This window comes from Pristiophorus japonicus, chromosome 22 (assembly GCF_044704955.1).
Source record: "Pristiophorus japonicus isolate sPriJap1 chromosome 22, sPriJap1.hap1, whole genome shotgun sequence".
In the NCBI taxonomy this organism is placed as follows: Eukaryota; Metazoa; Chordata; class Chondrichthyes; family Pristiophoridae; genus Pristiophorus; species Pristiophorus japonicus.
Window position 1 is genome coordinate 26,056,239 of NC_091998.1, and position 23,420 is coordinate 26,079,658.

The 23,420-nt window shown below is 45.4% G+C and overlaps 1 protein-coding gene across 2 annotated transcripts in view; it reads right to left on the reverse strand.

The window, feature by feature from the left end:
- pald1a (phosphatase domain containing paladin 1a) overlaps nt 1–19,323 on the reverse strand; it is a 327,452-nt gene extending 308,129 nt beyond the window's left edge. The window contains exons 1-2 of one of the 2 annotated variants that reach the window (XM_070865787.1): nt 19,299–19,323; nt 18,877–19,018 (exon numbers count right to left, since the gene is read on the reverse strand). The gene's annotated coding sequence lies outside the window, so the exon portion shown is untranslated. Of the gene's footprint in view, nt 1–18,876; nt 19,089–19,298 lie in introns of those variants that run through there. The other variant, XM_070865785.1, reaches the window with a different exon arrangement.
- Nucleotides 19,324–23,420: the final 4,097 nt, after the last annotated feature.

The window sequence follows — 23,420 nt, forward strand, 5'->3', positions numbered from 1 at the left end:
GGCCGCATGGCCTGTTTCCGTACTGAACGTTCTACGTAATTCTATGTAATCCATGGCTGAACCAAGTCCCGCTCACCCATCACCCCTGTGCACGCTGACCTACATTAGCTCCCGGTTAAGCAACACCTCGATTTCAAATTTCTCATCCTTATTTTCAAATCCCTCCATTGTCTCGCTCATCCCTATCTCTGTAATCTCCTCCAGTCCCACAACCCTCCCACCAAGATGTCTGCGTTGCTCTAATTCTGCCTTCCTGAGCATTCCTGATTATAATCGCTCAACCATTGGTGGCCGTACCATCTGTTGACTAGACCCCAAGCCCTGGAACTCCCTCCCTAAACCTCTCCGCCTCGCTTTCCTCCTTCAAGACGCTCATTAAAACCTCCCTCTTTGACCAAGCTTTTAGTCACCTGCACTACTCATTATATGGCTCGACGTCAAATGTTTTGTCTCAGAATACTCCTGTTGAAGGCGCTATATAAATACAAGTTGTTGTTGTTGCTGAACGACATCCACGGACTTGAAATCTTACCGAGCCAAACCTTTGAGGTGTTGGCCTACTAACATCCCTTTCATCGTCAGTGATACCAAGGGACCCATTAAACAGGACTGCCAGATATTCCCTGGACTACATCACAGATTCTCATCAACGAACAATGAATGTTGGCTTCAATAAGCTAACATATTACCTCAAAGTGGGTAGAAAGTCACAATGAACTTAGAGATGATAAGAAAAGTATTGTCCGATGCTAGACATCACACCCAGTTAACACTGGGAGTCACCCCAAAAGTCGCACCAATATAATCTCACATCTCTGTCTCAAACCGTGAGATCATTGTTGATTTCAGCATTTTGTTGTATAGGCAACTCTCGATTATCCGCACACGAATGCGACGGGAAACCATGGTAACGGCATTTAAAATTCCGTGTGCGTGCTGCTGCAGCTGCTGTCTCTCGCGGCCGTCACTGACGTCGGAGTCCTTTCGGCCTGGGAAGGCATCGGCTCCGGAACCCCGGAACTAGACAATCTCCTCCTCGAGGCCACCTGCATGCATGCTGGTAATGTCGATACTTAACTGCCTTGTTACTGTTTGCACAGTATTTATTCATTGAAGTTTTAACTTTGTAATGTCAACTTGCTCTAACGGAGAAGTCGTTTACCCGGCATAGCCCATCCCCGAGGGACCTGGATAATCGAGAGTTGCCTGTACTTGTATAGACAATTACAAGAGTTAGGTACACACCTCATTGAAGCACAGACCATTACTGAAACCAGCCCTTCAGCCCACTGTTCCTCTCTACATCAGCCCCCCTAGTTCTACAATCTTTGATCCACTCCCTTTCCATAGAATAGTACATCACAGAAACAGGCTGGTCTGCCCAACAGATCTATGCCGGTGTTTATGCTCCACACGGGGCTCTTCATCTAACCCCATTAACACATCCTTCGGTTCCCTTCTCCCTCATGTTTATCCTTAAATGCATTGAAGCTATTCGCCTCAACCACTCCATGTGCTAGCTCATTCCACATTCTCGCCAATCTCTGAGCAAAGAAATTTCTCCTGAATTCCAATATTCTATTCCTTATAGGAATTTTAATTACATTTCAAAGTGAAGACACAAGAGTGAAGAGGTAATTAGTGAGGCTCTGTTCTCGGTGTGAAGCATCAGTCACACACTCCACACTGTAGTTTTACAGGCTGAGTAAGGGTCTAATAAGGCTCCATGTGGGGAGCCTTACATGATTCGAGGTTGATGTTCTGAGCACAACCTGTTTTCACAGGCAACCCAACTCCGGTGTTTAAAATGAGGTGTTTAAATGTTGATGAGGAAGAACAACTCCAGCTAACATGATAGCTAGCAGGCCAATAGTGAGAATCCCCCATCTGCTGGTCCAAGTGACCACCCAAAATCAGGATGGGATAAATTGCCTCAACCCTTCAAACCCATAGCACTCTCAGCAAATGCATCGAAAAACCTGATAGGAGGAGGACATGGAGCCAGTCAGCACTGTGCAATCAAAATGTACAGTGACTTATTAAATGTGTGTGTGAATGCAAGGTCTTAAAAATACAATACAGGACCATGCCGACAGACAATAGGACCAATTAATGATACGTTGCTTGTGCCATGTGTTAAGTATGGAAGAACTCCACAAGACTGAATACTGTGAGCTAAAACTGATGTGACCTTAGTCTCTTTAATACAATTCCAGAGTGCCTAAGCAGCATGGCAGATAACCTTTTATACTCTCTTGCACGGGGTGTGCAGGTGACCCTTGGGCCTCCAACAGTTGCGCCCTCTGGTGGCAAGTCTTACACAGTTACAATGTTTACATACATATCACCGTGCTGCTTCTACTTAACCTTAAAGGGCTAAATTATGAGGACACATTGCATAAACCTGGGTTGTATTCTCTTGAGTTTGAAAGGTTGAGAGGTGATCTGATTGAGGTGTTTAAAATAATAAACAGATTCAATAGAGGAGGTGTAGAGAAGATATTTTTTTTGGTTGAGGTGGTGGGGGGGGGGGGGTGTGAGGGGGTCTAGAACAAGCAAGCACTTAATTTTAGAGCTAGACCATTCGGGAATGATATCAGGAAGCACTTTTACACACAAAGGGTAGGGGAAAGCTGGAACTCGCTCCCCAAAACTGTGGTTGCTGAGGGTCAATTGGCATTTTCAATGGCTGTGATGGACAGATTTTCATTAAGTAATAGTATCACGGGATATGGAGCTAAGGAGAGTAAATGGAGTCGAGGACAGATCAAGCCATGATCTGATTGATTACTGGCAGGACTGAATGGCCTACTCCTGGTCCTATGTATTTATTTAGCAAGGTACAAAGTTGCTAACTCTTTATACAGGTGCAACATCTCAAATCCATCAACCTCGGGACTGAGACTGTGCCGATTTTCGGATTTTTCTGGATTTCGGACAAGAAAATCAAGAGCGTACGTATGCTACCGAGACAGGCAAAGTACTAATGGTGGCATGGGGTCAGGTCTGATCGGGCTAGGTCGAGGGTCATTCGGCAAAGCTCGGCAAGGCTTGGACCGATCGCATGCCATTTAAAACATAGCGGCCAAGCCAATAACTAGTCCGGCCCTCCGGTTTTTGGACAATAATTCCGCATTTTATTTTACTGACTATCAAATGGGACTTTCTCAAAAATGTCCGATTTTAGACAATTCCGATTTTCGGACAGCCGGATTTGTGACGCGGTATCTGTATCCTGTCACACATCACCTGTCCATGCTGTCCTTAATATTCTCTTGAACTAGTGGTTGTGAAAGTAAGCCCTTCTGTAGAACTCACTAAAATTGAAGACAATGGGAAAAGAAAAATTGGCGGAGATATATGACGGGCGGCTGACCCAATATCACCTGTTTCACACTCTCACCAAAAGTGAAATAACTCCCATGGAGTTTGGTCTCGTTGCAACTACCCTGACTTTACAATTGGTCCAAATAAAGTGGGAGAACTGAACCATGGGACCAGGTCCATCATCATCGCTACAGAACATTCAATCAAAATCAGAACAGAGCTTGCAGTACCGCACCATCATAATGGGCAATGGCAACAAGGAACTACCCTACATGGGAAACTTTAACGCTGACACAATTTTCATCTATTGCAGAAGACAAACACGGTCTTCTTATTTGATCAAGCAATCTGCCTGTTTTCCCCCAGACAGCTTGATCTCATTCTCAGCTGATAGTCTCAAAAGAAAGGATCGCTTTCATTTTAACAGCCAATTCAAAAACGATTATTCGTCTGTTCCCCAATTTATATATAACTAAGGAACAAACGGAAGTGATATAGACAGTGCTAACACAACATGTTATATAATGCCATAAACAAGCCACTCGTAAGTAATCAACCAGATAATTCAAAATAAAGGAGCACTTCTGAGTTTAGTAAAGCAAAAATATGAGGCAGAATTCTGATTACTATTCCGTGACGTCTGCTGAAAAGCACTAGATTGGTTGTCCAGCCACCTGCAGGAAGAATGGTCATTTGGTCAAGGTGCTAAACATCATCCATCACCCTTGGAACTATACCGAGGCTACAGTCAGCACCTTCAACAATAACAACAACAACAACTTGCATTTATGTAGCACCTTTATCGCAGTAAAACGTCCCAAAGCACTTTACAAGAGCATTATCAAACAGAATTTGACACCGATAAACATGAGATTAGGGCAGATGAGCAAAAGCTTGGTCAAAGAGGTTGGCTTTAAAGAAAGAAAGACTTGGATTTATATAGCACCTTTCATGATCACCAGATGTCTCACAGCGCTTTACAGCCAATGAAGTACTTTTGAAGTGTTGTCACTGTTGTAATGTGGGAAATGCAGCAGCCAATTTGCGTACAAGCAAGCTCCCACAAACAGCAATGTGATAATGACCAGATAATCTGTTTTTTTTGTTATGTTGATTAAGGGATAAATATTGGCTAGGATACCGGGGATATTCCCCTGCTCTTCTTCAAAATAGAGCTATGGGATCTTTTGCGTCCGTCAGAGGGCAGATGGGGCCTCGGTTTAACGTCTCATCCAAAAGATGGCACCTCAGACAGTGCGGTACTCCCTCAGCACTGCACTGGAATGTCAGCTGAGATTTATGTGCTCAGGTTCCTGGAGTGGGACTTGAAACCACAATCTTTTGACTCAGAGGCGAGTGTGCTATCCACTGAGCCACAGCTGACACTTAAAAAGCATCTTAAAAGAGGAGAGAGGGAGTGAGGCGGAGAGGTTTAGGAGGAAATTCCAGAGCTTAGGACCTTGGCAGCTGATGGCATGGCTACCAATGGTGGAGCGATTAAAATCAGGAATGCACAACAGGCCAGAATTGGAGGACCGCAGAGATGTCCGGCTGGAGGAGGTTAGAGAGATAGGGAGGGGCGAGGCCATGGAGAGGAAAGGGAGGGGCGAGTACATTTAACAAAACCTGACAACCTCAGGAATGCTGGTACAATCTCCAAATCTGAAGACAGTCTCAAGTCAGATTGATATATTTTACTGAATACTCAACATATTGCTTCAAAGCAGCCTCCGCCCAGCCCAAGCTGGAATGGGATACCGTGAATTGCAAGATGACGCAGCACCTCATTGTGGCAAAGGACAAGCTCGCCCACGACATGTGGCTGAAACATCTGGGGGACATATGCCAGTCAGAGAGGGTGATGTTCGGATTCTGCCTGGAACTCCGAGAATACCAGCCCATTCCTGAAAGCCATGTGACCCACACACACCCAGACCACACTCCGCACCCCCACCCCCCCCACCCCCAATGTCAAAATAAAGCCAAATACTAACAAGTCCTCCTACAGTTCCACGAAAGACAGCCCTCCAACTCTTAGGCCAATCATCCGATTTGGAAGACTCATCCTGTCCATGAACTGGCCCAAATTAAAAGGGACCATTGCCAAATTAGCTGGGTTACCCACAGCCCATTGTTCCCAATTCCAATGTGTGCACCGAAGGGTCTACTTGATTTCTGGGGGTCGATCGGTGGACCGCCCATTCTGGCGGTGAAGAGGCCTCCCACATTATTTGGAGTCACTGACCTCATTTACATGATCTACAGGACTGTAGTGATACCCGCTCTCCTGTATGGCTCAGAGACGTGGATCATATACAGTAAACACCTCAAATCGCTGGAGAAATACCACCAACGATGTCTCCGCAAGTTTCTGAAAATCCCCTGGGAGGACAGACGTACCAACGTTAGCGTCCTCGATCAGGCCAACATCCCCAGCATCGAAGCACTGACCACATTCTACCAGCTCCGTTGGGTGTGCCACATTGTCCGCATGCCTGACACAAGACTTCCAAAGCAAGCGCTCTACTCGGAACTCCTACACGGCAAGCGAGCCCCAGGTGGGCAGAGGAAATGTTTCAAGGACACCCTCAAAGCCTCCTTGATAAAGTGCAACATCCCCAACGATACTGGGAGTCCCTGGCCAAGGCCACCCGACGTTAAGGAAAAGCATCCGGGAGGGCGCTGAGCACCTTGAGTCTCATTGCCGAGAGCATGCAGAAAATAAGCACAGCAGTGGAAGGAGCATGCGGCAAACCAGTCCCACCCACCCTTTCCCTCAACTACTGTCTGTCCCACCTGTGACAGGGACTGTAATTCCCGAATTGGACTGTTCAGTCACCTCAGAACACACTTTTAGAGTGGAAACAAATCTTCTTCGATTTCGAGGGACTCTGGTGACAATTTAGATGAAGGAATTGAGTGTAATATCTCCAAGTTTGCAGATGACACTAAGCTGGGTGGCAGTGTGGGCTGTGACTTGGACAGGTTAGGTGAGTGGGTAAATGCATGGCAGATGCAGTATAATTTGGATAAATGTGAGGAGATCCACTTTGGTGGCAAAAACACGAAGGCAGAATATTATCTGAATGACGGCAGATTAGGAAAAGGGGAGGTGCAATGAGACCTGGGTGTCTTGGTACATCAGTCATTGAAGGTTGGCATGCAGGTACAGCAGGCGGTGACGAAGGCAAATGGCATGTTGGCCTTCATAGCTAGGGAATTTGAGTATAGGAGCAGGGAGGTCTTGCTGAAGCTATACAGGGCCTTAGTGAGGCCTCACCTGGAATATTGTGTTCAGTTTTAGTGTCCTAATCTGAGGAAGGATGTTCTTGCTATTGAGGGAGTGTAGCGAAGGTTTACCAGACTGATTCCCAGGATGGCAGGACTGACATATGAGGAGAGACTGGATCGACTGGGCCTGTATTCACTGGAGTTTAGTAGAATGAGAGGGGATCTCATAGAAACATATAGAATTCTGACGGGACTGGACAGGTTAGATGCGGGAAGAATGTTCCCGATGTTGGGGGAGTCCAGAACCAAAGGACATAGTCTAAGGATAAGGGGTAGGCCATTTAGGATCGAGATAAGGAGAAACCTCTTTACTCAGAGAGTTGTTAACTTGTGGAATTCTCTTCCGCAGAGAGTTTTTGATGCCAGTTCTTTAGATATATTCAAGAGGGAGTTGGATATGGCTCTTACAGCTAAAGGGATCAAGGGGTATGGCGAGAAAGCAAGAAAGGGGTACAGACGTGAATGATCAGCCATGATCTTATTGAATGGTGGTGCAGACTCGAAGGGTCAAATGGTCTACTCCTGCACCTATTTTCTATGTTTCTATGCCAGGCGATCTGCAGGGCGCCAAACAGGTGTCCCAACACAGCTCGCCAGGTTCAGCAACAGAAAGCAGGCCAGAGTTGCCACTAGGAAGCTTAAGTTACACAGAGAGCTGAGGGGGAGGTATGGTCACGATTATGAAGGTGGGGGGGTTGGTGGTTGGAGGGAGTCCCAGGGAGAAGCGGCCCAGATCCTTATTCTCCGGGACCCACAAAAATAATTTGGGTCTCTTGGCCTTCTCTTCCATCGCCCGTGGAAGTGGTCGGAGAATGCACGACGCCGGATCCGATCAGTACCTCCCTAAAATAGCATTCAGAGTCTTGTTTATGTCAAAGGACCCTGAACTCGATATTGGCCTACTGTCTGAAACAGGCGAGTGCTTTGGACACTCAGTGATAGGCCTCTTTTAAAAACGTAACAGCTGCATCGCCCGTGGTAACGGGACGGGAAAACTATCAACCCCATTTTGAGGCCGTTAGTGCCTCATTAGCTGCAGGCGAGGGGTGCAGTAACTATTTGTATGAAGTCTCCAGATGCATGCGCAGAAGCGAGAGTTAGGACAAAATATCACTGACTCCGCTCCCCCCAGCACAATTCTCACTAACCCCATTCTGCGTATGCATCACCTTCTCCTCAAAACCAGCCCACACGTTGCCTCCACTGCCTCCAAGGCGAGATATAAATAGATAGAGAGATAGAGAGACCGGTGGCGGGGGGGGGGGGGGGGGGGGGGGGGGGGGGGCGGGGGAAAATCGGAGGGGAGAGAGGGAACTCAGATGACTGATCACGTTCTTCCCACCCTCTGGTGCGTGCGACCTTGGTCCGTGTGTTACAAGGGACATCGTTGGGTGGATGAAATCCAAAAGTCACGACACGGGTCGCAATTCACTTCATTCCCAATAAACATGTTAACGATCCGCGCACAATGCCCCATCGATGGGGGGAGGTAAGGTCTTGCGCTTGGGTAAGGGTCTTCAGCTGACGGAGGAATGCACTTACGCTGGGGTAATGGACTTCAGCTGTGGGAGGCAGCTCATGTCAACATAAGAACATAAGAAATAGGAGCAGGATTAGGCCATTTGGCCGATCGAGCCTGCTCCACCATTCAATAAGATCATGGCTGATCTGATCATGGACTCAGCTCCACTTCCCCACCCGCTCCCCATAACCCTTTATTCCCTTATTGCTCAAAAATCTGTCTATCTCCACCTTAAATATATTCAAAACTCAGCCTCCACAGCTCTCTGGGGCAGAGAATTCCATAGATTTACAACCCTCAGAGAAGAAATTTCTCCTCATCTCTGTTTAAAATAGGCGGCCCCTTATTTTGAGACTATGTCCCCTAGTTTTAGTTTTCCCTATGTGGAAATATCCTCTCTGCACCTTGTCGAGCCCCTTCATTATCATATATGTTTCAATAAGATCACCTCTCATTCTTCTGAACTCCAATGTGCATAGGCCCAACCTACTCAACCTATCTTCATAAATCACCCCTCATCTCCGGAATCAACCGAGTGAACCTTCTCTGAACAGCCTCCAATGCAAGTATATCCTTAAATACAGAGACCTAAACTGTATGCAGTACTCCAGGTGTGGCCTCACCAATACCCTGTACAGTTGTAGCAGGACTTCTCTGCTTTTATACTCAATCCCCCTTGCAATAAAGGCCATTATTCCATTTGCCTTCCTGATAACTTGCTGTACTTGCATACTAACGTTTTGTGTTTCCTGCACAAGGACCCCCAGGTCCCTCTGTACTGCAACACTTTGCAATTTTTCTCCATTTAAATTGTAATTTGCTTTTCTATTTTTACTGCCAAAATGGATAACCTCACACTTTTTTCTACATTATACTCCATCTGCCCGATGTTTGCCCACTCACATAGCCTGTATTATTCCCTCTGCAGATTTTGTGTCTCCTCCTCACAGTTTGCTTTCCCACCCATCTTTGTATCATCAGCTACATTACACTCGGTCCCTTCATCCAAGTCATTAGTATAGATTGTAAATAATTGAGGACCCAGCACCGATCCCTGTGGCACCCCACTCATTAATATTTGCCAACTGGAAAATGACCCATTTATCCCGACTCTCTGTTCTCTGTTGGTTAGCCAATCCTCTATCTGTGCTAATATATTTCCCCCAACCCAGTGAACTTTTATCTTGTGCAGTAATCTTTTATGTGGCAGCTTATCGAATGTCTTCTGGAAATCCAAATACACCACATCCACTGGTTCCCCCTTATCCACCCTGTTCGTTACATCAAAGAACTCCAGCAAATTTGTCAAATAACATGTGCTGGAGTAAGGGTCTTCAGCTGGCGGAGGAATGCACTTACGCTGGGGCAATGGACTTCGGCTGGAACGTGGTGGCTTTTTGGGAGATCTATCCTCTGTGGCTTCTGAAGTCAAAATGGATCAAATTACAAATTGGAAAGTCACTCCGAAGGCTGGGTGATTCCAGTTACACGTTCCAGTGGCTTATCCTGCAAGGGGACCAATCAGCCAAAGGTCTGGAGAGCTAATCTGTGAAACGGCTGCATTTCAGTTAGTATAAAGAGACACATCCGGTGAGGAGAGTCAAAATCAGCCCCAATGTACCAATACATCCCTTGGTATGTATTATATGATAAACTGCGCATTACTTCTCATAAGTCGGAGAACCGGTGGATGTGGTGTATTTGGACTTTCAAAAGGCTTTTGACAAGGTCCCACACAAGAGATTGGTGTGCAAAATTAAAGCACATGGTATTGGGGGTAATGTACTGACGTGGATTGAGAACCGGTTGGCAGACAGGAAGCAGAGAGTCGGAATAAACGGGTCCTTTTCAGAATGGCAGACAGTGACTAGTGGGGTGCCGCAGGGCTCAGTGCTGGGACCCCAGCTATTTACAATATACATTAATGATTTGGATGAGGGAATTGAGTGTAATATCTCCAAGTTTGCAGATGACACTAAGCTGGGTGGCGGTGTGAGGAGGACGCTAAAAGGCTGCAGGGTGACTTGGACAGGTTCGGTGAGTGGGCAAACGAGCGGCAGATGCAGTATAATGTGGATAAATGTGAGGTTATCCACTTTGGTGGCAAAAATACGAGGGCAGAATATTATCTGAATGGCGGCAGATTAGGAAAAGGGGAGGTGCAATGAGACCTGGGTGTCATGGTACATCAGTCATTGAAAGTTGGCATGCAGGTACAGCAGTCGGTGAAGAAGGCAAATGATATGTTGGCCTTCATAGCGAGGGGATTTGAGTATAGGAAAAGGGAGGTCTTACTGCAGTTGTACAGGGCCTTGGTGAGGCCTCACCTGGAATATTGTGTTCAGTTTTCGTCTCCTAATCTGAGGAAGGGCATTCTTGCTATTCAGGGAGTGCAGCGAAGGTTCACCAGACTGATTCCTGAGATGGCAGGACTGACATATGAGGAGAGACTGGATTGACTGGGCCTGTATTCACTGGAGCTTAGAAGGACGAGAAGGGATCTCATAGAAACATATAAAATTCTGATAGGACAGGACAGGTTAGATGCAGGAAGAATGTTCCCGATGTTGGGGAAGTCCAGAACCAGGGGACATGGTCTAAGGATAAGGGGTAAGCCACTTAGGACGGAGATGAGGAGAAACTTCTTCACTCAGAGAGTTGTTAAACTGTGGAATTCCCTACCGCAGAGAGTTGTTGATGCCAGTTCATTGGATATATTCAAGAGGGAGTTAGATATGGCCCTTACGGCTAAAGGGATCAAAGGGTATGGAGAGAAAGCAGGAAAGGGGTACTGAGGTGAATGATCAGCCATGATCTTATTCAATGGTGGTGCAGGCTCGAAGGGCTGAATGACCTACACCTGCACCCATTTTCTATGTTTATATGTAAAGCAATGTTGTTTCTCTCCTCCTTCAAGACGCTTCTCAAAGCATGCCTCTTTGACAGTCACCTGTCCTAATGGGGCAGAATTTCCGACGACCCGGGCCCGTACGAAGTTTCTACGGACCCAGGAAGAACGGAAAAGTCGGTTTTCAGCGTGCAATGTGCATGCGCTGAAAGCCGGCTTTTCCGATCGGTCAAGCTGGAGCTCGACAGATGATCCACAGATTGGGAGCGAGGATATTTGTACGGGAAAGATTGTGGGATTTACCTCAAAACTCTTGCGCCCGATAGAAGAAGGCGCATAGCCTACTCTTACTGGCGTAAGAGTTTAAAAACCTAAAAACAAAATTAAAATAAAATTTTTAAAAACATATTTATGTTAAAACCCTGCCCACTCTGGTAATGTTATTTTAAACCCTAACCCTAACTTTTTTTTTAAATCGGCAATTTTTTTTCTTTAAAAAACATGTATAACAACTTTAATATCTATTAGTGCATTGTGTGAGGTGTTTTTTTAAATGTTTTATGTAGTGTTTGTGGTTTGGGGGTTTTTCTCATTCATAGTAATAGGAGATTTGTAACTTACGAATCTCCTATTACTGTGAATGAGAAAATACTTACATGCGCACGTGACCCCTGCGGATGTCCCGACGTGAACGCGCTGCGACGCGCAGTAACGAGAGGCCACCGGACCGGGATCTCCAATGGGCTTGGCAGCTTAAGAGAAGCGCACATTTTATTCCTATTCTACAGTGCTTTGCCCGCAGGAAGTCCGGGAGAGGGATTTCTAGGCTAATATCTGTTTATCTGGTTCAGTGTCAAATTTTATCTGATAATCGCTCCTGTGAAGTGCCTTGGGACGTTTTACTACATTAAAGGCGCTATATAAATGCAGGTGGGTGTTGTTCTGTAACAATGGCAGATGTCATCAAGGAAGTGCAACAGGAAAAGTGTTAGAAGAAATATATGTTTCAGGAAGTGCTTGCTACATGCAAGACTTTATCGATATTTATGCAAAAATAATTCAAAACAAAAGTTAAAAAAAGAGACGTTGTGTGGGTGGCTACAAATGTTCAAGTCCACTAATGCAGCCACCATAGTGCCGTTCAATGATTAATAGCACAATATGCTGTTTATACCATACCATGTATTGTTCTGCTACTAAAGTGCAGTAGTGTTTAACTGAATGTGCCTCTTTTGGATCACGAGGTGCAATTGCTGCACCTTCCTGGGTCAGTTAGAGGCTAATTGCTCTAGCCGGATCGTCCGGTCAATTAAAGGTTGGACAGGCTTTATTAAAAATGTGATATTTTCATACCAATTAGATGCTATTTTCTGTTGTTGCCAACTATATCTGTGGATTGGAAAAGATGGACTTTGTTTATGAGTGTCCGTAAAAAGGTATGACATCTGCAGTGTGACACACACACTATTTATAATATTGGGGGTTTGGGGATTTATCTTCATATTAGCTACCTCCTGCTCTGGCCAACTGGAGTCAGTTTTATTTTCCACTATAACGATGCAATCTGTGGCTCAGTGGGTAGCACCCTCACCTCCGAGTCAGAAGGCAGTGGGTTCAAGTCCCACTCCAGGGACGAGAGCACAATATCTAGGCTGACACATATGAGTAGGCCACCTGGCCCCTGCTCCACCATTTAATAAGATCATGGCTGATCTGATCACCGACTCAGCTCCACTTCCCTGCCCGCTCCCCATAACCCTTATCGCTCAAAAATCTATCTATCTCCGCCTTAAATATATTCAATGACCCAGCCTCCACAGCTCTCTGTGGCAGAGAATTCCACAGATTTACAACCCTCAGAGAAAAAAGTCCTCCTCATCTCAGTTTTAAATGGGCGGCCCCTTATTCTGAGACGATGTCCCCTAGTACTGAGGGAGTGCTGTCTGGTTAGAGGAGCTGTCTTTTGGATGAGTGTACATAAATGATCCCATATTACTATTTCAAAGAAGAGCAGGGGAGTTCTCCCTGGTGTCCTTTCCATTATTTATCCCTCAACCACCATAACTAAAACAGATTATCTGGTCATTATCTCATTGCTGTATGTGGGACCTTGCTGTGCGCAAATTGGCTACTGCATTTCTTACATTACAACAGTGACTACACTTTAAAAGTATTTCATTTGCTGTGAAGGGCTTTGGGACATCCTGTGGTCATGAAAGGCGCTATATAAATGCGTCTTTCTTTCTCCCATTTGTTTGTGGGAGCTTCCTATGCGTCTATTTTCGATGATGTAAGTGTGTGGATTCACAGAGCTGACACTGCCTCATCTCCTTTCTGGTAGGTGTGTGTCCCCCAACGAGTTCTATCATTATTTTGCGTTATTATGTGCAGGCGAGTTGTACTGATCATAACTGTCGCTCTGTATACTCATTGCTGTCAGAGAAATTAAGCAGCTTAATGTTTTACCCAGGCCGTCTCTCACTGAAGTGCACACAGTCCATCTAGGGACACATTGGAGAGCATGTGAAAGATGTCAATGGGGGTGAGGTAGGGTCCAATGCGGCAAATAAGGGTGCGGGGCCCAGAAGAGCCGAGGGCCCAGGGGCAGCACGGGCCAGCCCACACTGTGATATGTGTGTGCACTAGGTCCGTGCAGCAGAGCTGGTCTCTAGTCGTCTTGGTTAACCCTTGCTATCGGATAAAGGCCTAGCTCTGTCAAGCCTGTGTGGTGGCTGATATGCAACGGTCACCACACGTTAAAAAAATCCATGCACAGGCATCTTCCATCCTTCAACTGGAGTTCAGGACTGGAACATTGGGTCCTTCATTGGAACATCTGTGAACTCATGTGGAAGCAAGTCATCCTGGTTCGAGGGACCGCCTATGATGATGAGGGACCAGGGATCCCTTTAAGCTGCGCGGTATTTTGAATGGGCCATATGATAAAGGAGCCATGCAGCCAAAAATAAATTAAAGGAACATTGGTGGGTACACATCGTTACACCTGAATTACAACAACAACTTGTATTTATACAGCGCGTTAATGCAGTAAAATGTCCCAAGGCTCTTTACAGGAGCTCCTTGTTTCAACCCTCTCACCTCTCATTTAAAATCCCCATTCTCTATTGCCCACCCACATACCATAAAAATGTTATCACCGAGATATCTTCACTACTTTCCTTCTTCAGCCTCTGCACCGAGCGACTTCTCACCCTCTGTGATTTCAATCTCCATCTCAATTCTTCATGCTCTCGCTCTTCTCCGAGTTCAGTACCCTCCTATCCTCCCTGAATCTCTTCATCCATGTAAACTGCCCAGCCCATATTCACAGCCACCCCCTTGACCTTGCCATCTCTCGTAGCCTCGCTACTCCCGTCGTGTCAATCACTTCCTCGTATTGCTCTCCATCCACATCCCCCTTCCCTCCACCCCCAACCAACCCTACTTTCTTAAGTCCACCCCAGGAAGAAACTCTTTCTCAACTGCACTTATAAAATCCCGACTGTCCATTCTTTGGTCCTCCATTCCACGACATCTCTGCAGCTACCGATCTGCTCAACCACACCCTCACCACCACTTTTGATGCCTTAGGCCTTATTAAAACCATTACTCTCTCTCACTCTGGCCGTTCCCCCTCGTACAGCCCTCATCTTCGCTCCCTTAAGTCGAAGGGATGAAGACTTGAACAAATATGACAGACAACTGGTTTAGCCATTTAAAACCTACCTTTTTAACCAAGCTTTTGTCATAAGAACATAAGAAATACGGCCCCTCGAGCCTGCTCTGCCATTTAATACGGTCATGGCTGATCTGATCATGGACTCAGGTCCACTTCCCTACCTGCTCCCCATAACCCCTTATTCCATTATCGTTCAAGAAACTGTCTATTTCTGTCTTAAATGTATTCAATGTCCCAGCTTCCACAGCTCTCTGATCCAGCAAAATCCATAGATACACAATCGTCAGAGAAGAAATTTCTCCTCATCTCAGTTTTAAATGGGCGGCCTTTTATTCTGCCCTCTAGTTCTAGTCTCCCCTATCAGCGGAAACATCCTCTATGCATTCACCTTGTTAAGTCCCCTCATAATCTGATATGTTTCGATAAGATCACCTCTCATTCTTCTGAATTCCAATGAATAGAGGCCCAACCTACTCAACCTTTCCTCATAAGTCAACCCCCTCATCTCTGGAATCAACCTTGTGAACCTTCTCTGAACTGCCTCCAAAGCAAGTATAGCTTTCGTAAATATGGAAACCAAAACTGCACGCAGTATTCCAGGTGTGGCCTCACCAATACCCTGTATAGCTGTAGAAAGACTTCCCTGCTTTTATACTCCATCCTCTTTGCAATAAAGGCCAAGATTCTATTGGCCTTCCTGATCACTTGCTGTATCTGCATACTAAACTTTTGTGTTTCATGCACAAGTGCCCCAGGTCCCGCTGTACTGCAGCACTTTGCAATCTTTCTCCATTTAAATAATAACTTGCTGTTTGATTTTTTTCTGCCAAAGTGCATGACCTCACACATTCCAACATCATTCTCCATTTGCCAAATTTTTGACCACTCACTTAGCCTGTGTATGTCCTTTTGCAGATTTTGTGTGTTCTCCTCACACATTGCTTTTCTTCCCATCTTTGTATCGTCGGCAAACTTGGCTACGTTACACTCAGTTCCTTCTTCCAAGTCGTTAATATAGATTGTAAATAGTTGGGGTCCCAGCAGCACCCCACTGGTTACTGATTGCCAATCAGAGAATGAACCATTTATCCCTCCTCTCTTTTCTGTTTGTTAGCCAATCCTCTATCCATGCTAATATATTACCCCAACCCCATGAACTTTTATCTTGTGCAGTAACCTTTTATGTGGCACCTTGTCAAATGCCTTCTGGAAGTCCAAATACACCACATCCACTGGTTTCCCTTTATCCACCCTGTTCATTACATCCTCAAAGAATTCCAGCTAATTTGTCAAACATGACTTCCCCTTCATAAATCCATGCTGACACTGCCGGATCAAATTTTGCTTTTCCAAATGTCCTGCTACTGCTTCTTTAATAATGGACTCCAACATTTTCCCAACCACAGATGTTAGGCTAACCGGTCTATAGTTTCCTGCTTTTTGTCTGCCTCCTTTTTTAAATAGGGACGTTACATTTGCAGTTTTCCAATCTGCTGGGACCTCCCCAGAATTCAGGGAATTTTGGTAGATTACAACCAATGCATCCACAATCCCTACCGCTACTTCTCTTAAGACCCTAATTTCTCTTTATGTGGCTTGGTGTCAAATGTTTTTCTTATAACACATATGTGAAGAGCCTTGGGACATTTTCTGCAACAACAACGTGTATTGATACAGCGCCTTTAACGTAGTGTGCTTCACACAGCAGATATTGGGACAGGTGACCAAAAGCTTGGTCAAAGGGGCAGGTTTTAAGGAGCGTCGTAAAAGGAGGAGACGGAGGTAGAACATTGAAATTTTGTATTCTCCAGATGACCAGAAGTAATGCCTGAACAGTCAGATGGAGCTTTGATATAATACATATATAACTGCAGTATTAATGCAGTTAGTCCCAGTACTATTGTAAATACAAGGGAAAGATTCCTGTATTTCACATTCCTACTGTCAGCCGTGGCTCAGTGAGTCGCACTCTCACCTCGGGAGTCAAAAGGTTGTGGGTTTAAGCTCCACTCCAGAGGCTTGAGCGCAATATCTAGGCTCTCACCTCATTGCAGTGCTGTGGGAGTGCTGCACTGTCAGATGTTCCATCTTTCAGATGAGACGTTAACCCGAGGCTCTGTCTGCCTTCTCAAGTGGACATAATAGATCCCATTGTATTATTTTGAAGAACAGGGGAGTTCTCCCTGGTGTCCTGACCAAAACTTATTCCTCAACCAACATCATTAAAAGTAGATTATCATTAGCTCATTGCTGTTTGTGGGACTTTGCTGAGTGCAATTTTGGCTGCCAGTTCTCCCTACATTCAACAGTAGTTACACGTCATAAGTACTTTATTGGTTGTAAAGTGTTTTGGTGCTAAATAAATGCAAGTTCATTCTTTCTTACTTTACACCTCCTACTGTATAATGTAAAGAATCATAGAATAGTTACAGCATGGAAGGAGGCCATTCGGCCCATCGAGCCCATGCCGGCTCTCTGCAAGAGCACCTCGGCTAGTCCCGCTCCCCTCGCTCTTTCCCCCCAGCCCTGCACACTTTTTTTCTCCTTCAGATACTTATCCAATTCCCTTTTGAAAGCAGTAATTGAATCTGCCTCCACCACCCTTTCAGGCTGTGCATTCCAGATCCTAACCACTCGCTGTGTAAAAAAGGTTTTTCCTCATATCACCTTTGGTTCTTCCACCAATCGCCTTAAGTCTGTCTCCTCTGATTCTCGACCCTTCCGCCAATGGGAACGGCTTCTCTCGATCTACTCTGTCCAGACCCCTCGTGATTTTGAACACCTCTATCAAATCTCCTCGCAACCTTCTCTGCTCCAAGGAGAACAACCCCAGCTTCTCTAGTCTATCCACGATCCAGCAAATGTCACACAAACATTTTCCATTAAGTGCCTGTTAAAATCTACTAATCTACTACAGTCGAATGTGAAAACTCACTATATGTAAACAGACTTTAAAAAAACATTCTATATTCGGAAAACAGATGAATGCCATATTTAAGTGAACAGTCACAGTACTTACTAACACGCAAAAGTCTTCCTGTTTATCTCCCTTGTAAAGTCAGCAGTGCTGCTGGTTGCTGTGCCCCATTTATGCAACGTTAGTGGTATCTGCACATCCTGTTTTTGCAGCCTGGACACGCACCTCTCTCTTCTTTATCTTGGGCGAAAAGGTCTTTGTTCGATTTTCTCTCGTTTTTGACTCCCCTTCCTGTACACCCCCGCTCCGCCCTGCTCCCCACTTTCTCGAAGGCACTAGCTCGCGCTGGAGTACAGGGGAGATCCGTGGGCACACACATCCCACGCAATCTCGGCCGAATGGCCAATGCTGTACCCGAGCCCATTCCTATCTTCGCACAACCTGATCATGGCACACAGGCGGGAGTCAGAGGCCAGCGATCAGGAAAGAAGATAAACCTATTAGAAATATTATCAGAAGGAGTGAGATATCCTTTCTCCAACTGTGAAAAGGAAGTCTTGCATTGATATAGCACCTTTCACGACTTTCCAAAGTGCCTCTCAGCCAATGAAGTACTTTTTGGAGTGTAGTCACTGTTGTAATGTGGGAAACACATCAGCCAATTTATGCTCAGGAAGATCCCACAAACAGCAATGTGATAATGACCAGATAATCTGTTTTAGTGATGTTGATTGAGGGATAAATATTGGCCAGGACACCGGGGAGAACTCCCCTGCTCTTCTTTGAAATAGTGCCATGGGATCTTTTACGTCCAACTGAGAGAGCAGACGGGGCCTCAGTTTAACGTTTCACCCATAAGACGGCACTTCCGACAGTGCAGCACTCCCTCAACACTGCGCTGGGAGTGTCAGCCTAGATTTTGTGCTCAAGTCTCGGACATGGGACTTGAGCCCGTAACCCATCATCATAGGCGGTCCCTCGAACAAGGATGACTTGATCAGTTAACCACAGCCCAGAGCAGATGCAACAGACTGGCATCTTCTGGTCTGGTTCACAATTACAACAGTTGGACCATCAGGGGAGCCTTTGCATTGAATAGCATTCTTCCTGCACTCACCCATTTAAACATATACTAGTTCCTGAGCAATACCATCTGCTTTGAAGCGTTTCATATGTTAATCACTTCTCTTTTTGCATACAACGTTAAATGAAAGTCAGTGGCAAAGAAACAGTTGGAAAGCAGACCAACTCAATTAACAGTTAAAGGAGAAACAGAATTTTTTTTTAGTTACCTGAGCCACTGGTTTGGCAGCAAACATTCAATTTCCTTTAACAGCTCAGCCCTTTAACAGAAACTGGACGCGTTGAGGAGATTTCAGATCTGAAAAGCCACACAGTCTTTACAGCATCTCGGCAGAATCCCAGTCAGCACATCTGTGAAGGTGAAGGGGTGGTGAAGTCCAGATACTTTAATCAGCACAAGAAGCGTGGTGCACACTGTCACCCGCTCTCCTTACACACACATACACAGTAACATTAGACAAGATTCAACAGCGGAGAATGTGAGGGCGTGCCCTTGCAGAATTCGTCAACAGTCCTGCCAATCACTGGCTGGTTCCTGGCAACAACCAATCTACCCACAGCAAGGTCTGCCCCAGTTAATTGAAGTTGCAAATCCTTCGCACACAGAAAGCCCCTCAGTGTTAATACTTACAGCTCCTGTTTCTTGCACTTTGAACTTTTTCGCTGTCAAGCTAGCAGCTAACGAGCTTCTTCCTGTTTTAAATAGTGTGGATGAGAGACCAGCCTCAAACAAGCTTGCTGCTTTTTATTACATGATAGGTCCTCCCAAAGGTCTGTTGCCAGCAAGCGCTCCGCGGACAGGAAGATCTGCTCTCAGTGATACTGTTGCAATACTGCAACCTCGTGGATTATGGAACTTTTCCTGTGTGTTGTACAATCTGAAGTGCAATCAGAAAATGCTGGGCACAGCGGGGCAGTCAGCATTGGCAGGAACAAAAAGACAGGTTGATGTATCAGTTGTGCAACCTTCATCTCTTCTATCCAAAAATGATCATTTTTCATTTTCGATGGTGCTCAATAAACAATATAAACTGTTACATATTTACCAACATTTGGGAGAATGGCAGTTAAAATTATTAATTATTGTTTAGAAAGAACTATAGCAGAAAAATCAAGGCTGACACTCCCAGTGCAGTGCTGAGAGAGTGCTGCACTGTTGGAAGTGCCGTCTTTCGGATGAGATGTTAAACCGAGGCCCCGTCTGCTCGCTCAGGTGGATGTAAAAGATCCCATGGTACTATTTCAAACAAGAGCAAGGGAGTTATCCCCAGTGTCCTGGCCAATATTGATCCTTCAATTAACATCACTAAAAAAACAGACTATCTGGTCATTATCACTTTGTGGGAGCTTGCTGTGCGCAAACTGGCTGCCGCCTTTCCTACATTACAACAGTGACTACACTTCAAAAAAACAATCGATTGGTTGTGAAGTGCTTCAGGAAGACTGTGAGAAGATGTTATATGAAGAAAAAAGACTTGCATTTATATAGCACCTTTCACAACCTCCAGGTGTCCCAAAGCGCTTTATAACCAATGCAAGCTCCCACAAAGACAAATGAGATGAATGACCAATGAATCTGTATTTTGGTGATGTTGGTTGAGGGAAGAGTGTTGACCAGGACATTGGGAGAAATCACTGAATAGTGCAGTGGGACCCTCGCCATGCAGGTGAACAGGCAGGTAGGAATTTGATAATATATTCATATGTATATGTTTATAATATCAGTCCAAGTATAATTGTAAGTGCATTTACAGATATAGCTTCTTGTATTTTAAAATATATAAATAAAAAAGAAAGACTTGGATTTATATAGCGCCTTTCACGACCACTGGACGTCTCAAAGCACTTTAAAGCCAATGAAGTACTTTTAGAGTGTAGTCACTGTTGTAATAGTGCCATTGGATCTTTTACATCCACCTTAGAGAACAGATGGAGCCTCGGTTTAACGTCTCATCCGAAAGATGTAAAAAATCCCTCAGCACGCACTGGAGTATCAACCTAGATTTATGTGCTCAAGTCCCTCGATTGTATATAGTTCCCGAAGCCCTCTACCGATAGGATTTTCCTTGGCTCATGTCTGGTTCAGCAAAGTGATGGAAGTTGTCATTGACAGTACTAACCAGAGGTAATTACTCATCAATAACCTGCTCACGATGCTCAGTTTGGGTTCTGTCAGAATCACCCGGCTCCAGACCTCATTACAGCCTTAGTCCAAACATGTTAACCTGTCTGTTCTCTTTACAGAGGCTGATTGACCTGTTGTGCCTGTCCAAGATTTCCTCTTTTCACTTCACGCTTCCATCCTTGGTCATTTTTAGTTATTTGTACAATATGAGCTCTTTCTGAAAATTCCCCCTGTGGAGGACAAGAGCCAAGTCCAATCCTTGTCGCACTCGACAACCACCCCTGAAGCTTTTCTGTTCTAAGCAGAACAAGCCCAGCTTCTCGAGTGCAGGCACATAACTGAAGTCCCTCGTCCCTGGTACTATTCTGGCAAATCCTCTCTGCAACCCTTCCAAGGGTGTAAAATGTTATGCTGGGAGCACTTATAAATAAGAAAGAAAAACTTGCATTTATATAGTGCCTTTCACGACCTCAGGACATCCCAAAGCGTTTACATCTAATACCTTTGAAGCGTAGTCCTGGTTGTAATGTAGGAAACGCGGCAGCCAATTTGCGCACAAGATCTTTTACGTCCACCTGAGAGGGCAGACGGAGCCTTGGTTTAATGTCTCATCTGAAAGATGGCACCTCTGACAGTGCAGCACTCTCTCTTACTGCACTGGAGTGTCAGCCTAGATTATGTGCTCAAGTCTCTGGAGTGGGACTTGAACACACAACCTTTGGGCTTAGAAGCAAGCGTGCTACCACCAAGCTACATCTGACGCCCCAATTGAGTCCAATCCTCCCCTTCCTGTTTGTGATTACCATTATTTATTGTATTTCCACCTCTGTAACATCGCCCGTCTTCACCCTTGCCTCAGCTCATCCGCTGCTGAAGCCCTTATCCATGCCTTTGTTACCTCCAACGCATTCCTGGCTGGCCTCCAACATTCCACCCTACGGAAACTAAAGGTGACCGGAAACTCGGCTGCCCCTGTCCTAACTCGCATCAAGCCCCGCTCACCCATCACCCCTGTGCTTGCTGACCTACATTGGCTTTCAGTTAAGCAATGCCTCGATTTCAAAATTCTCATTCTAATTTTCAAATCCCTCCATGGCCTTGCCCCTCCCTATCTCTGTAATCTCTTCCAGCCCCATAACCCTCCAATATCCCTGCACTCCTCTAATTCTGCCCTCTTGCGCATCCCTGATTATAATCGCTCAACCATTGGTGGCCGTGCCTTCTGTTGCCTAGGTCCCACGCCCTGGAATTCCCTCCCTAAATCTATCCACATCTCTACCTCTCTTTCCGCCTTCAAGACGCTCCTTAAAACCTACCTCTTTGATCAAGCTTTTGATCACCTGCGCTAATTTCTACCTATAAATTTTTATCACATGATACTCCTATGAAGCGCCTTGGGACGTTTCATTCCGTTAAAGGCGCCACATAAATACAAGTTGTTGTTATATTCATATTATCCTCTGTAGACTGGTACAAGTTCTACCAGTGCAACTTTTGCACATTTCAGTCAGAGTTTGCCTTCATAGCTAGAGGATTTAAGTATAGGAGTAGGGAGGTCTTACTGCAGTTGTACAGGCCCTTAGTGAGGCCTCACCTGGAATATTGTGTTCAGTTTTGGTCTCCTAACTGGAGGAAGGACTTTCTTGCTATAGAGGGAGTGCAGAGAAGGTTCACCAGACTGATTCCCGGGATGGCAGGACTCATATATGAGGAGAGACTGGATCAAATGGGCCTGTATTCACTGGAGTTTAGCAGGATGAGATGGGATCTCATAGAAACACATAAAATCCTGACGGGACTGGACAGGTTAGATGCAGGAAGAATGTTCCCGATGTTGGGGAAGTCCAGAACCAGGGATCATAGTCTAAGGATAAGGGGTAAGCCATTTAGGACTGAGATGAGGAAAAACTTCTTCACTCAGAGTGGTTAACCTATGGAATTCCCTACCGCAGAGAGTTGATGCCAATTCATTTGATATATTCAAGAGAGAGTTAGATATGGCTCTTATGGCTAAAGAGATCAAAGGGTATGGAGAGAAAGCAGGAAAGGAGTACTGAGGGAATGATCAGCCATGATCTCATTGAATGGTGATGCAGGCTCGAAGGGCCGAATTGCCTACTCCTGCACCTATTTTCTATGTTTCTCTGTTTCTATGTTTATAAAAGTTGTATTATACAAGTACAGATGTTAAAGATCAGGTGCAAAGTAGGCAGCAGTTCAATGAGCGTCTCCTTGAGTAGAGCTAAACGTCCTCATCGAAACAATTGTCAAACGATGTCAAACGATGAGACATGAGATCTCAATCAGAGTTCCTGCCCACAGAGAAGGACAGGCTTTGAAGAAACACAAAAATGCTAAATGCCATATCTCAGGTTACAAGATCATAGAAAACACAGCATTATAGGCAGTCCCTCGAAGCGAGGATGACCCACTTCCATGCCAAAAATGGATGCGTTCACAGGTGTTTCAATGAGGGGCCTACATCGTGAAGGGTGGAAGATGCCTGTGCGTGGATTTTTTTAACGTGTGGTGGCCGTTGCACACCAGCCACCACACGGGCTTGAGAGAGCTAGGTCTTGGTCCAGTGGCAAGGATTACCCAAGACTAACTGGAGACCAGCTCTGCTGC